A 12,708-nucleotide genomic window follows, 5' to 3' on the forward strand; every position below is an offset into this window, starting at 1 on the left:
TGAATGTCATATCTGATTTTTAGAGATCAGTAAGGTACTATTCTAATCTCTAAAAATCAGATATGACATTCATCTGAATGCAAAAGACTATATGCAATGACTGCAATGAAAGTTCCAATTAGACTGTAAAAACTTTATTGCCTTCTGAAGATCGAGCTCATTTTTTGAAATGGATAAATTGAAGTCACCACCTTCTTGATTGTGGCCTAGATTTAATATCTCCAGGGATATTCCTCACACACATCTTATTAAAGAATTTTTTAGGAACCACGAATGAAACTGAAATTAGTTTTACATAATATTTTCAACTATTTATTCATAAATTGTCTTATAATTTTACTCCATAGCACTCACATTAATCAAGGAGCATTATCTTGGCCCTAAAATAGAACAGTAACACATTTGAATGTTATTAGAAGTAAGTGGATAAAAATCTAGGTGTGTTAACATCATCACATTAATACAATTTAATTGATAAACTTACTTGAAATATAGAACATATAATAAGCTTTCAAATGACAGTAGCCAAATAGCCACCATGTCCAAGAATCAAGCAAAAAGAAATGTTCAGAAGTCTCACAGATGGATGAATAAATTTTCATATGACAACCCCATAGAATATTATAGAGCCACATAAAAAATGAATTGGAGTTATGTCAGTTAACAGACAAGGCTTTCCAGGAGATGGAGTGAGTACAAAAGTCAAAATGCAGAGATGAAATGCCTGTAAATGTATTTACATACGTATGCCTCTAAATATTTATGTGCATGTAAATGTATTTACATACGTATGCCTCTAAATATTTATGTGCATGTATATGTTTGGGCTTTCTGGGTGGCACGAGTGGTAAAGAACCCACCTGCTAATGCAGGAGATGCCTGAGACTCGGTTTCAACCCCTGGGTTGGGAAGAGTCCCTGGAGCGGTGTGCTTATGTGCTAAGTCACTTCAGTTGTGTTCAACTCTTTGCAACCCCATGGACTGTAGCCCAGCAGGCTCCTCTGTCCATGGGATTCTCCAGGCAAGAAGTGGGTGGGTTGCTGTGTCCTTCTCCCAGGGATCTTCCCCACCCAGGGATTGAACTCTCACCTCCTGCATTGGAAAGTGAAGTCTTAACCACTGGACCACCAGGGAAGTCCCTGTTATTTATTTTTTAAAATAGCTTTATTTTTTCCTTTTTATAAAAATAACCTTCTCATAACAAAATACATTTTAAAAAAATAAAGAAGTGGCAGAGAAAAAGTCAAGATCATAATTCTAACAACCATGTGACCACCATCAAGTCATGAAGCACAACTTTCTAGATTACGTGATTAAGGACGATGTGATCATGTGTACTATACTCTCAGCTTCCTTCATTGGGTCAAATGAACCATTAATAACACCTGGTCAGGCGTTCCCTTCTTGCTGACCTGCTCCCAGTCCCTCAGTCAGTGGAGCATTGAGTTGTCAGCAAATCGTCCTTTTGTTTGTAGCCTGAGTGTCCATCCTGGCCTCTGCTAAAGGACTATCTTCCCCCTCACCACAGGGAGACCTGGGCTGACCTAATGGCCCCAAACTCAGCTCCCTTCTGTGTTTCCCATCCTGCTTCCACCAGCAGGAGCCAGAAGGAAATTCTGAGCCCCATGCATGCTCCTCCAGAACCAAGAGAAACCCAGGCTAATGAAATCCCAGTCCAGTCTGTGTTTCTTAGTTTACTTTGATGGGGAAGTCCCCACACTCACGGTGGAGCAGCCTACAAAATGGTCTGCTCCCACAGCTCCAAAGATAAAGTTGGAGTAAAAGGCCCACACTTTCAGCATCTCTTCAATTTGTCAATATATAACTCCCATCCTTTTTCTGGATTCTCTCCCAGAAAGAGGTGATGGAGATGGTATAGAGAAAAGGGAACTCTTGCACAATGTTGGTAGGAATATATTGCAATGTAAATGTGATGTAATGTAAATCAGTGTAGTCACTATGGAAACAGTATGGAGGTTCCCCAAAAGATTAAAAATAGAATTATCATACGATTCAGCAATCCCACTTCTGGGCACATACCCAAAACAACTGAAATCAAGATATTGAAGTGATATTGGCACCCTCATATTCATTGCCAGCATTGTTCAATATAGACACAATCCAGAAACAATCTAAGTGTTCATTGACAAACAAATGAGTTTTAAAACAATGTGCTTTGTGTGTGTGTTCAGTCACTCAGTCATGTCAGACTCTTTTGCAACCCCATGGACTGTAGCCCACCAGGCTCCTCTGTCCATGGGATTTTTCAGTCAAGAATACTGGAGCGGGTTGCCCTTTCCTCCTCCAAGGCATCTTCCCAACCCAGGGATTGAACCCACATCTGCAGGGGCAGGCAGGTTCTTTACTGCTGAGCCAGCTGGGAAGCTCATGTATGCATGGTGGAATATTATTCAGCCTTCAAAAAGGAAGAGAAATCCTGCCATTTGTGAGATCATAAGTAAACCTAGAAAACATAATGCTAAGTGAAATAAGTTTAGATGCAGAAAGACAAATACTGCATGAATGGATTTATGTTTGGAATCTAAAATGGAGAATAGAATGGTAGTAGACAGGAGCTGGGGGAGGGAGAAAGAGGGAGATGCCGGTCAAGGGATATGAAGTTTTAGTTACACAAGATGAATAAGTTCTGGGATCTAATGTATAGTGGGGTGACTATGGTTAACAATATTAAACTTGCTTAGGAGGGTATAACTATTTTTTTAATTTATTTATTTTTTTAGTTGAAGGATAATTACTTTACAGAATTTTATTGGTTTCTGCCAAACATTAATATAAATCAGCCATAGGTATACATATGTCCAGGAGGGTATATCTTAAATATTCTCAGCTGTAGCTCACCAGATTCCTCTGTCCATGGAATTCTCCAGACAAGAATACTGGAGTGGACAGTCATTCCCTTCTCCAGGGGATCTTTCCAACCCAGGGATCAATCCCAGGTCTCCTGCATTCCAGGCAGACTCTTTACCATCTGAGCCACCAGGGAAGCTCAGAATAGAAAAATTGTAACATGAAACTTGCTTAGAAGGGTATATCTTAAATGTTCTCAGCACACACACAAAGAAGTAATTACATGAGGTAATGTATATGTTAATTACCTTGATTATGGTGATCATTTCACAATGTATACATGTATCAAATCATTGATTGTATACCTTAAATACATATAATTCCACCTTAAATACACGTAATTTTTAATTGTCAATTATTCCTCATTGAAGTGGAGGATAGGGAGAAGACTCCATGTCTAATTCTTCAGAAACAGAGGGGCTGGGTTTCAGAAACTGATACAACAACGTGGGAATCCTCTTGCAGCAAAATCCTCAAGCTTACAGTAGAATAAAACTTTAAGGAAAAACTTACAGGAAAAACTTTAGAGTGTCACGGGATGCATTTTAATTCTTTTTAATTTCCCTTGACATCTCTGTTGTAATGTCAACAAATCCCTATCAGTCACCCCAGCAGCACACCCACAAGGCAGGTGCCATCCTTGGGGTGATCAGGGACAAAGCAACATGCAAAAGTACAGAAGATGAAACACATGAATATTTTCCATAATATTACTTCCGCTGCCCAAAAAGATTCATCTTTCAGTAATCACTAATAGCATTAATTCTCTCTAAGCTGATTCTTGGCTGCATTATAATGTTAAGTGGTGACTTTGGTGATACTACCAAGTAATTGAAGCAGAAAAGTAACTCTTGTCCCAGGTGGTGCCAGTGGTAAAGAACCCGCCTGTCAATGCAGGAGACATAAGAGACGTGGGTTTGATCCCTGGGTCAGGAAGATCCCCTGGAGGAGGGCATGGCAACCCACTCCAGTATTCGTGCCTGGAGAATCCCATGGACAGAGGAGCCTGGCGAACTACAGTCCATGGGGTCACAAAGAGTTGGACCCAACTGAGGCAACTTAGCATGCATGCCCACCCTCCAAGAGAGAAACAGGAGGTACTCAAGTAAGCAGATACACTCCTTATACACAGACCAATGCTGCTAAGTCACTTCAGTCATGTCCGACTCTGTGAGACGGCAGAGACGGCAGCCCACCAGGCTTCCCCGTCCCTGGGATTCTCCAGGCAAGAAAACTGGAGTGCGTTGCCATTTCCTTCTCCAATGCATGAAAGTGAAAAGTGAAAGTGAAGTCACTCAGTCCTGTCTGACTCTAGCGACCTCATGGACTGCAGCCCACCAGGCTCCTCCGTCCATGGGATTTTCCAGGCAAGAGTACTGGAATGGGGTGCCATTGCCTTCTCCACACAGACCAATGAACACAGCTTAAATCTCTCTTAAGGTGTAATCAATGAAGCTGAGTTCACTGAATGAAATTTCTGTGTGAGTTAGAGCTTCATGTTTTGGTGAGTGATGGGAGAGGCAGAGTTTAGAAATCTCAGGCCCAAATCCTGGAATGACTGAAAGGTGCCCAGAAGGGGTGTCCTATATAGCAATGCAGGAACTAGAACACACACCTTCTTTTAGCCGAAAGGACTCAAGTAGGGGCAGCCAGGCAAACAGCTTCATGCCATCTGGGGACATGAAGAACCGCACGACAGGACCAGTAGGGAAAGGGCGATGGCTTGACGAACACTGGGGTCCCCAGACCAAACCAAATGGCACAGAGAAGGTTCCAAGTCGGGGCATGGCATACAGAGGTCCATGCTGGGCAGTGAGCCTAGGTCGGCACATGGGTAGAGTCGTGTCCAGGAAGCCTGCACCCAGGAGTCCAGGTGAGCAGCAAGGTGCAGATCAGAAGAGCCTCAAGATTGGAACCAAGCACAGAAAACTGGTAGCTCAGACGGTAAAGAGTAGCCTGCAATGCAGGAGACACGGGTTCGATCCCTGGGTTGGGAAGATCCCTTGGAGAAGGGAACGGCTACCCACTCCAGTATTCTTACCTAGGAGATCTGGTGGACAGAGGAGCCTGGCAGGCTACAGTCCATGGGGTCACAAAGAGCTGGACTAACATTTTCACTTTTTTTTTTTTTTTTTTTCACAGAAAACTGGTAAGAGAAATGGGGCAGGTCTGTAGAAGATGACACAAAACAAATCTCGAGGTGGACTGAGCCTGGTCTGCCCTCCACCTTGTTCCGAGCGACTGTCCTGGGATGGGCAGACAATTCCAGGCAGGCAGATGTCACTCCCCAGAGCAAGGGCGGGCCCTAAAGCTGTTAGCGATTGCAGCGTTACTCTGAAGAGGCTTCCCAGGTGGAGGAAAGGGCTGGAGAATTCATGGGAACACAGGAACGAGTGAGAACCTGCCTTTAGAATGACAGGGGCCTGACACCAGACATGAATTTTACCCTTTACCTTTAGATGCGGGTGCCTCTATCTCCTGCCGCCCCAGGGATGGGGGCTAAGGAACCATGAAAGCATTCTCAGGGTACCGCTGAGCTACACAAATTGTCCATTCCTGGGATTAGGATCAAAGTTATAGGTCAGGATGTCCTGCAATATGTGAAGCCCTGGAGAAGGGAATGGCCACCCACTCCACTATTCTTGCCTGGAGAATTCCAGGGACAGAGGAGCCTGGCGGGCTACAGTCCATGGGGTCGCAAAGAGTCAGACACAACTGATTGACTAACCCTTTCACATGTGGAGCCAGTTACAGCTGAAGCAGAAAGATTGTAGAGGGACGGGGAGGGGAAGAGACAGACAGAGATGGAGAGGGGCTTCAACACTAGGGTAGTAGGAAAAAGCTACAGTGACTTCATAGGTGTAAACGCTCTGAATTAAATGCCATTTCAACAGGTCTTTATAAAGTATGGAAAGAAACACACTGCAGAACCAAACAGATGGGTACCCAGAAATTCAAAGTCAACGAATATAGTGGCCATTCTAAAAAAGCCAGTTCCTAGCAATAGCTGGTGTCTCGCCAGCATTCTCAGCTGGAAACTATAAACTCACTTTATTTGGGGACATCTAAGGCCTCGGGGCAGGATGTGATGAGTCCAGTAAGTGCTGACGATCCTCCCTTCAAATATTTCCAGAACTCCTCACCTCCGGGCCATCCTCACCACCTGTGTTTGAATTCCAGCCCTGGTGGTTCTCACCTGCCTTACTGAAACAGCCTCCCAAACGCTGCTCCACCCCCATCGCCGGCTGGATGCACAATGTGCTTCTTATTAAGGCTCCAGGAATCTTTGGAACCTAGGAATGAAAAATCGACACACCAGGGGTTCACCCTCCTTGGGTGTCCTGAAAGCTCCCATGGTCCCCGGTGGGTGGATCTAAGTACTTCCACCCACGCTGGGGAAGAAGGCAAAGGGGAAGTGTGAGAGGCGTGGAGAGAGCCTGCCCTTTAACACACCCAGCTTTGCCGCCAGCTGCCCCAGGGCTCACATTTGGCCCCAGCCTGGAGATACCAGGTGAGGTTCCTTAAATCTCTGCTCTGTCCTCCTTCAGCAGGCAAAAAGGTTATTCACTAATTGCCTCTCCTTTCTTCCCAGGGGCTTCCCTGGAGGCTCAGATGGTAAAGAATCTGCCTGCAATGCAGGAAACTCCCCTGGATCGGGAAGATCCCCTGGAGAAGAGAATGTATTCCTCTCCACTCCCACTCCAGTATTCTTGCCTGGAAAATTTCATGGACAGAGGAGCCTGGAGGGCTACAGTCCATGGGGTCACAAAGCGTCAGACACTTTCACTTTCTTCCCTGCCTCCATCCCTTTATCCATTTGTTTAATAAGTATTCAGTGAGTGCCAAGAATGCTCCAGGCACCGTTCAAGGAACTAGAAGACAAAACACTGAGCAAATAGCACACCAAATACATTCTGAAGGTCTTTTATCCTTCATAGCCCTCTGCCAGGGAAATTGCCAGAACCCAACTGTCTACTGAGCATCAAACTATGTGTCTGCGAAATTCTTTTGAGTGGGATCTCAGATGGGTCTGGGTTTCAGTGCTGACTATTGCCTTTGGCACCACAAACTCATTCCCTGATGCCCTGGGCAGTTCCAAGATGCAGGGCTCCACACCGTCCACCTGTCCTGGCAGCCCCTGGGGTTGCCTCTTGAGAGTATCCCCTCCTTAAGACACAAAGCATCAGCCAAGGACGTCAGCTAAGCATCTTTAGTTTTTACAACAGCTCTCCCCAGTCACTCTTCTCTGCCCAGGACAGAGGGAGACCTGGGTCTGGTCCCAATTCATCCCCTTTCTAGCTGTATGTGTGTGTGTGTGAGCACACATGCGTGTGCTCAGTCATGTCCATTTCTTTCCTACCATGGACCATAGCCCACCAGGCTCTTCTGTTCGTGGAGTTTTGCTAGCTGTGTGGCCTTAGACAAATTGATTCACTTCTCTGAGCCTCTGAAAACTGAGACTTGCAATCATGGTCACTAACACATCTATGGTTTAACCCAGTGCAAAGGACTGATCTGGGTTCCTCACCTATGTGACTCAAGGAGGAAAGCAATCCCTCAGGTGCACGTGCTTGTATTGACAAAAATAGAAACTGAGGCACGGAGAGGGTCAGGATGGGAACCCAGGCAGTCTCTCTTCAGCACCCTTGCTCTTAAAACCACTGCTGCCTCACTGGCTTGTCAACCCGCAGCGGGCTCCAAGCAAGGGACGTGTGGATGGATGCCCGCCAACACAACTCCTGCCAGGCTCACCCCCACGGCCTGCCACGGCCACTCAGCAAGCCCGAATTAACTTTGCAGGTCTGAGTCACTCTTCAGAATCTAACATGTTCTCAGATACAAGTCTGAGGGATGAGAAATATTGAAAAATAAGCCTTTATTTTACCTTCTCACACAGAGTTTGTTGCCTTGTTTATGGGACATGAAAAATAAAGATTGCTGTTTTTTTCTTGCCTGCCAAGTGTAGTCTACATTTTCAGATGGGTTTTCAGGAGTAAGTAAAAATTACTGATGTCATTATAAGCACTCCCTCCCAGCTCTGAAATGCTATGATTTAATACACAGCATTGCAAGTGATTGCCTGAAAAAAAAATGGCTTCCTAATATTTCCTCAGGTGAAAAGTTCAACTGTAGGGTCTCCCAGCCCAGCGACTGCTGCTATTACCATGAAGGATTGTCTTGCTGACTAATGTTGGTGCATTACGCTGTTGCAGTGGGTAATGACACACCGCAAGGCCTGAATCATAAGAATCCATTCCGCCGAGGAGGAGAAAACAAAGAAGGAAAAGCACTGCTTGCCATCACCAGCCGGGTTGAACCTCCTCCTCCATGAAAGCTCAGAGAAGCCAAGAAGTGAATTCTCAAATTCCCATTCCTTGAAATGACAGTTGGTCTAGTACAAGAGTTCGGACTTTGGAATCAAACAGACCTGGCTTCTAACTCAGGTTTTGCCCCTTCCCAGGTGTGTGATCTTAGACTGGTAACTGAATTCTTCTGAGCCTGTTTCCTCATCTATAAAACAGAGATAATAGAACCCAATTTGTTGGGCTGCCCTGGAGATGAAAGGAAATTTGATAAACACACCTTAATGGTGTCTGGAAAGTGGGAGAGAATCAACAAATATTTCTGATATTATTTAAAAAGAGGAAAACCTACAGCAGAGTCCTTTTCCTGTACCTCCATTTTATTTGTAAATTAGCAGTGTTCATGGGGAATTTTTATAGTAGACACAGGATTATTTTACCCAAAGTATAGAAGACGCTACTCTCTGGTTTTCCATTAACCAGAATTTCCATACATCTTCGGTACTACTATAATTGTTACGTGACTATGGCTCTTGAGACAGTGCTGTCTACTGAAATACCTCTGAATCATCAAAAGACAGATGGAATCTTGTGCAAAATGACACTTTTCCAAATGTATTTTTTAGTGTCATTTTTTCCAGATATTCATTTGCCAAAGAGGAGGTGTTCTTCACTCTTATTTAAGTGAGTAAAGTGAAGTCTCTCAGTCGTGTCCAACTCTATGCGACCCCATGGGCTGTAGCCTAACAGGCTCCTCTGTCCATGGGATTTTCCAGGCAATAGTACTGGAGTGGATTGCCATTTCCTTCTCCAGGGGATCTTCACAACCCAGGGATTGAAGCCAGGTCTCCCGCATTGTAGACAGACGCTTTACTGTCTGAGCCACCAGGGAAGTCCCACTCTTATTTAAAGGCATAGTGAAATATCTCCCTCCCCTATTTCTTATGAATTTCTTATTAGTCAAGGATGAACATAGTAAAGAGTTAATGAGTTGCTTTACTCATTCACCTACTGAAAGTTGGCAAATACACAAATCTTCAAGACAATTGTCTAGCCATCAGGATCACAGCAAGAACTAGGTGGCACCCATAAACCTAGAACATTAACAAAACTGTGGGTGCCCCACCTCACCCTTCCCCCATCTACCTTCCCCTTCATTTGCGTCCCACTGGCTGGACCCAACAGGGAGCCAGACGGCAGAAAAGTGACAGTTGCTGTAACCCACTGAGTCCAGCATCCCAGGGCACAGTGAGGGGCAAAGACACTCAGCCCGTTATCCACAGATACACCGTTGCCATGGGGAAACTCTATTTTGGGGGGCATTTTTTAATTTTTATGTATTTTTAATTGGAGGATAATTGCTTTACAATATTGTGTTGGTTTCTGCCATACTGATATCAACATGAATCAGCCAGAGGTCTACATACGTCCCCTCCCTCTTAAACCTCCCTCCCACCACCCACCCCATCCCACCCCTCTAGGTTGTCACAGAGCAGTGGTTTGCTCCATGCATCAGACAGCAAATTTCCACTGGCTATCTACTTCACATACTGTAATGGATCCGTTTCCATGCTACTCTCTCAAATCATCCCTTCTTCCCCCACTGTGTCCGTGAGTCTGTCCTCAAGTCCGCGCCTCCATTGCTGCCTTGCAAACATTCATCAGTACCATCCTTCTAGATTCCATGTATACGTGTTAATAGGCGATACTTCTTTTTCTCTTTCTGACTTCACCTTGTGTAATAGGCTCTAGTTTCATCCATTTCATTAGAACCAACTCAAATGTGGACAAACCATTTTTTTTTAAATCAGCTACAAGGTGAGAGCTTTAAATCTTCCCTGACATAAGCAGAAAGGTTAAAAAAGTTGAATAAGTCACTTTCCATAACCCAAGAAATATTTTAAATGCATTTTACTCAACAAGTCTTTGTTTCCTGTTTACTTGCAAAGAAAGTAAAGTGTCCTTGGACACTTCTGCTGGATTGCAACATAAGCATACCTGAACACACCCTTACCTTCTTAAAAATCAGGCACTAAACTGACAGTTTATGAGAAAAATAGAGTTGGGCAGACCACACCAAACCTATGCAGCTTTGTAACCTAAGTCCTTACCAAAAAAAAAAAAAAAAACAGTAAGATTGAGGGCAAAAGGAGAAGAGGGCGCCAGACGATGAGATGATTAGATAACATCACCAACTGAATGGACATGAATTTGAGCCAACTCCGGAAGACAATGGAGGACAGAGGAGTCTGGCATGCTGCAATGCATGGGGTCACAAAGACTCGGACATGATTTAGCGACTGAAAAACAACAAAAACAACAACAAAACTGGAACAGAGCAAACAAGCAGTTCAGCCTGTTTAAAATGCAACAACAACTACGTGGAGAAAACTTGAGCAGGTTACTAATTAGAGCTGAGCTGGAGATGCATACAATGCAGATGGGAAGGGAGTGCTGAGCTGCAGGGCTCACCTGAAGATGAGTCCAGGAGGTGTGGCAACCTGACCCAGCCCAGAGCCACAGGCAACTTTGAAGGAGGCAGCCCCAGACGGGGTTATTCATCTCAATTCTCTCAAAATGCAGTCAAAAGGCTCTTGCTGCTTGGGCAGCAACTGAGCTAAAAACTCTCCTGTTGGAGGCTATAATTCCACTCCCCTTATCTATGCTGGCTTCCCTTGTGAAGGAAAACCCACCACTGAACCAAAATGATATCTGGGTCAGTTTGCTGCTGTTATTCTGCCTGACTTCCCTGGAAAACAGAACCCTGAGGCAAAGCTCATCCTTTGGAGGCTTGCATGAATGAAGGGAAAAGCAGAATGAATCAAGGAAAGAGGGAACAAATCGAAGGCTGTTACCAAGATGGCCACAGCATCACCTTGACTCTGGGTCACTGGGAACCATGGCATCACAGGAAAGATGGCGGGGGTGGGGGATGGGAGGCAATTTCTCTGCCAGCTTCTCTCTGTCTCCTTCTTCTGTAAAGCTGACCTCAAGCTGCATGAATTCTGCTACTTTCTGGGGTGTGTCACACACCCCCCAACCCCCACCAGCCCAGGTACCAGGGGCGTCCTGTTGGGCAGGCGGGGAAGCTGCCCCCAAACCTGCCCATCACATTCAGGGGAGACAGACAGCTAGTTGGAAACCAGGTAGCAGCCCAAGCCAGCAAGAGTCCTTGCTGGTTGGGTAGAGGGGAATGCAGGGGTGCGGGGGTGTCAGCCATTCAGGAAGGTGCCAAAACTGGGTTCAGTACTGACCTTATTCTTTCATTAGCAAATTGCCTGTGAGTTCGTTCAGGTCCTAGAAACCCACACTAGAGCAAAACAGACTGGACTTTAAACAAGGACTTGTATGTTTTCCAGAAGCTGTGCTGTGCCATGCTAAGTCGCTTCACTCATGTCCAACTCTTTGCAACTCCATGGACTGTAGCCCGCCAGGCTCCTCTGTCCATGGGGAGTCTCCAGGCAAAAATATTGGAATGGGTTGTCATGCCCTCTCCCAGGGGATCTTTCCGACACAAGGATGGAACCCATGCCTCATGCATTGCAGGCAGATTCTTTGACCACTGAGGCACCAGGGAAGACCCTCTCCAGAAGCTATGTTCCTATTCAAACACAGAAAAGCATACGAAGACCTACTGTCATCAGAACCCCCATCACCACCCCATCCTCTAATCTGTGCTTCATTGGATGTTGGAGTGATTTTAACGTGTATCTATTTATCACTCCCTGAATAAAATTCTTCAGTACTTATCCACATCTTGTTGCTGTTTAGTCGTTAAGTCATGTCTGGCTCTTTTGCAGCCCCATGGACTGTACCCTGCCAGGCTCCTCTGTCCATGGGATCTCCCAGGCAAGAATACCTGGAGTGGGTTGCCATTTCCTTCTCCAGGAGATCTTCCTCACCCAGGGATCAAACCCACATCTCCTGCATTGGCAGGCAGATTCTTTACCACTGAGCCACCTGGGAAGCCCTATCCGCATCTTCCTGGTGGGTAAAACCTATGCTCCATAATTTAGTCCGCAAGTCACCTTCTCAGTGATTGTCCTTTTCAAGAGCATTTTTTCTGAGCCCTCAGTTTTCTACTCCCCACCCCTCCACTCCACCTGTCTCTCTTCGATGTCCCCTTCTGCCATTGAGGACCAGGAATGGTGGCTGAGGTTGGGTCAGTAGACAAAGGAGATAGCACCCTTGCTGAAGACATTACTATCTCAACATGATAATCACTGATGAGTTACCTGGACAAGCTTCATATTTGGTTTTATATAAAGTTATACAGCATGACAGCTGCCTGGGATCCATGTGGGACTGTCACATTCCTGAATGCAGACTTCAGGAAATTTTTATCAAATAATATCACATTTCCATGCCTTTTAGCCCTCAGACACTTACTCATCGATTTTCCAGGATGATAATATTTAAGATGGTTCATTCTTTCCTTGAGTTGAGAAAGAAATCATAAGCCTTTAAGTATACAAGTGGGGGGAAAAAAAAAACACATGGCTATGTTTTCTTTTACCTACGATTCCCTTTGTTTTTG

Source organism: Bos indicus, chromosome 20 (genome assembly GCF_029378745.1).
Source record: "Bos indicus isolate NIAB-ARS_2022 breed Sahiwal x Tharparkar chromosome 20, NIAB-ARS_B.indTharparkar_mat_pri_1.0, whole genome shotgun sequence".
Classification (NCBI taxonomy): domain Eukaryota; kingdom Metazoa; phylum Chordata; class Mammalia; order Artiodactyla; family Bovidae; genus Bos; species Bos indicus.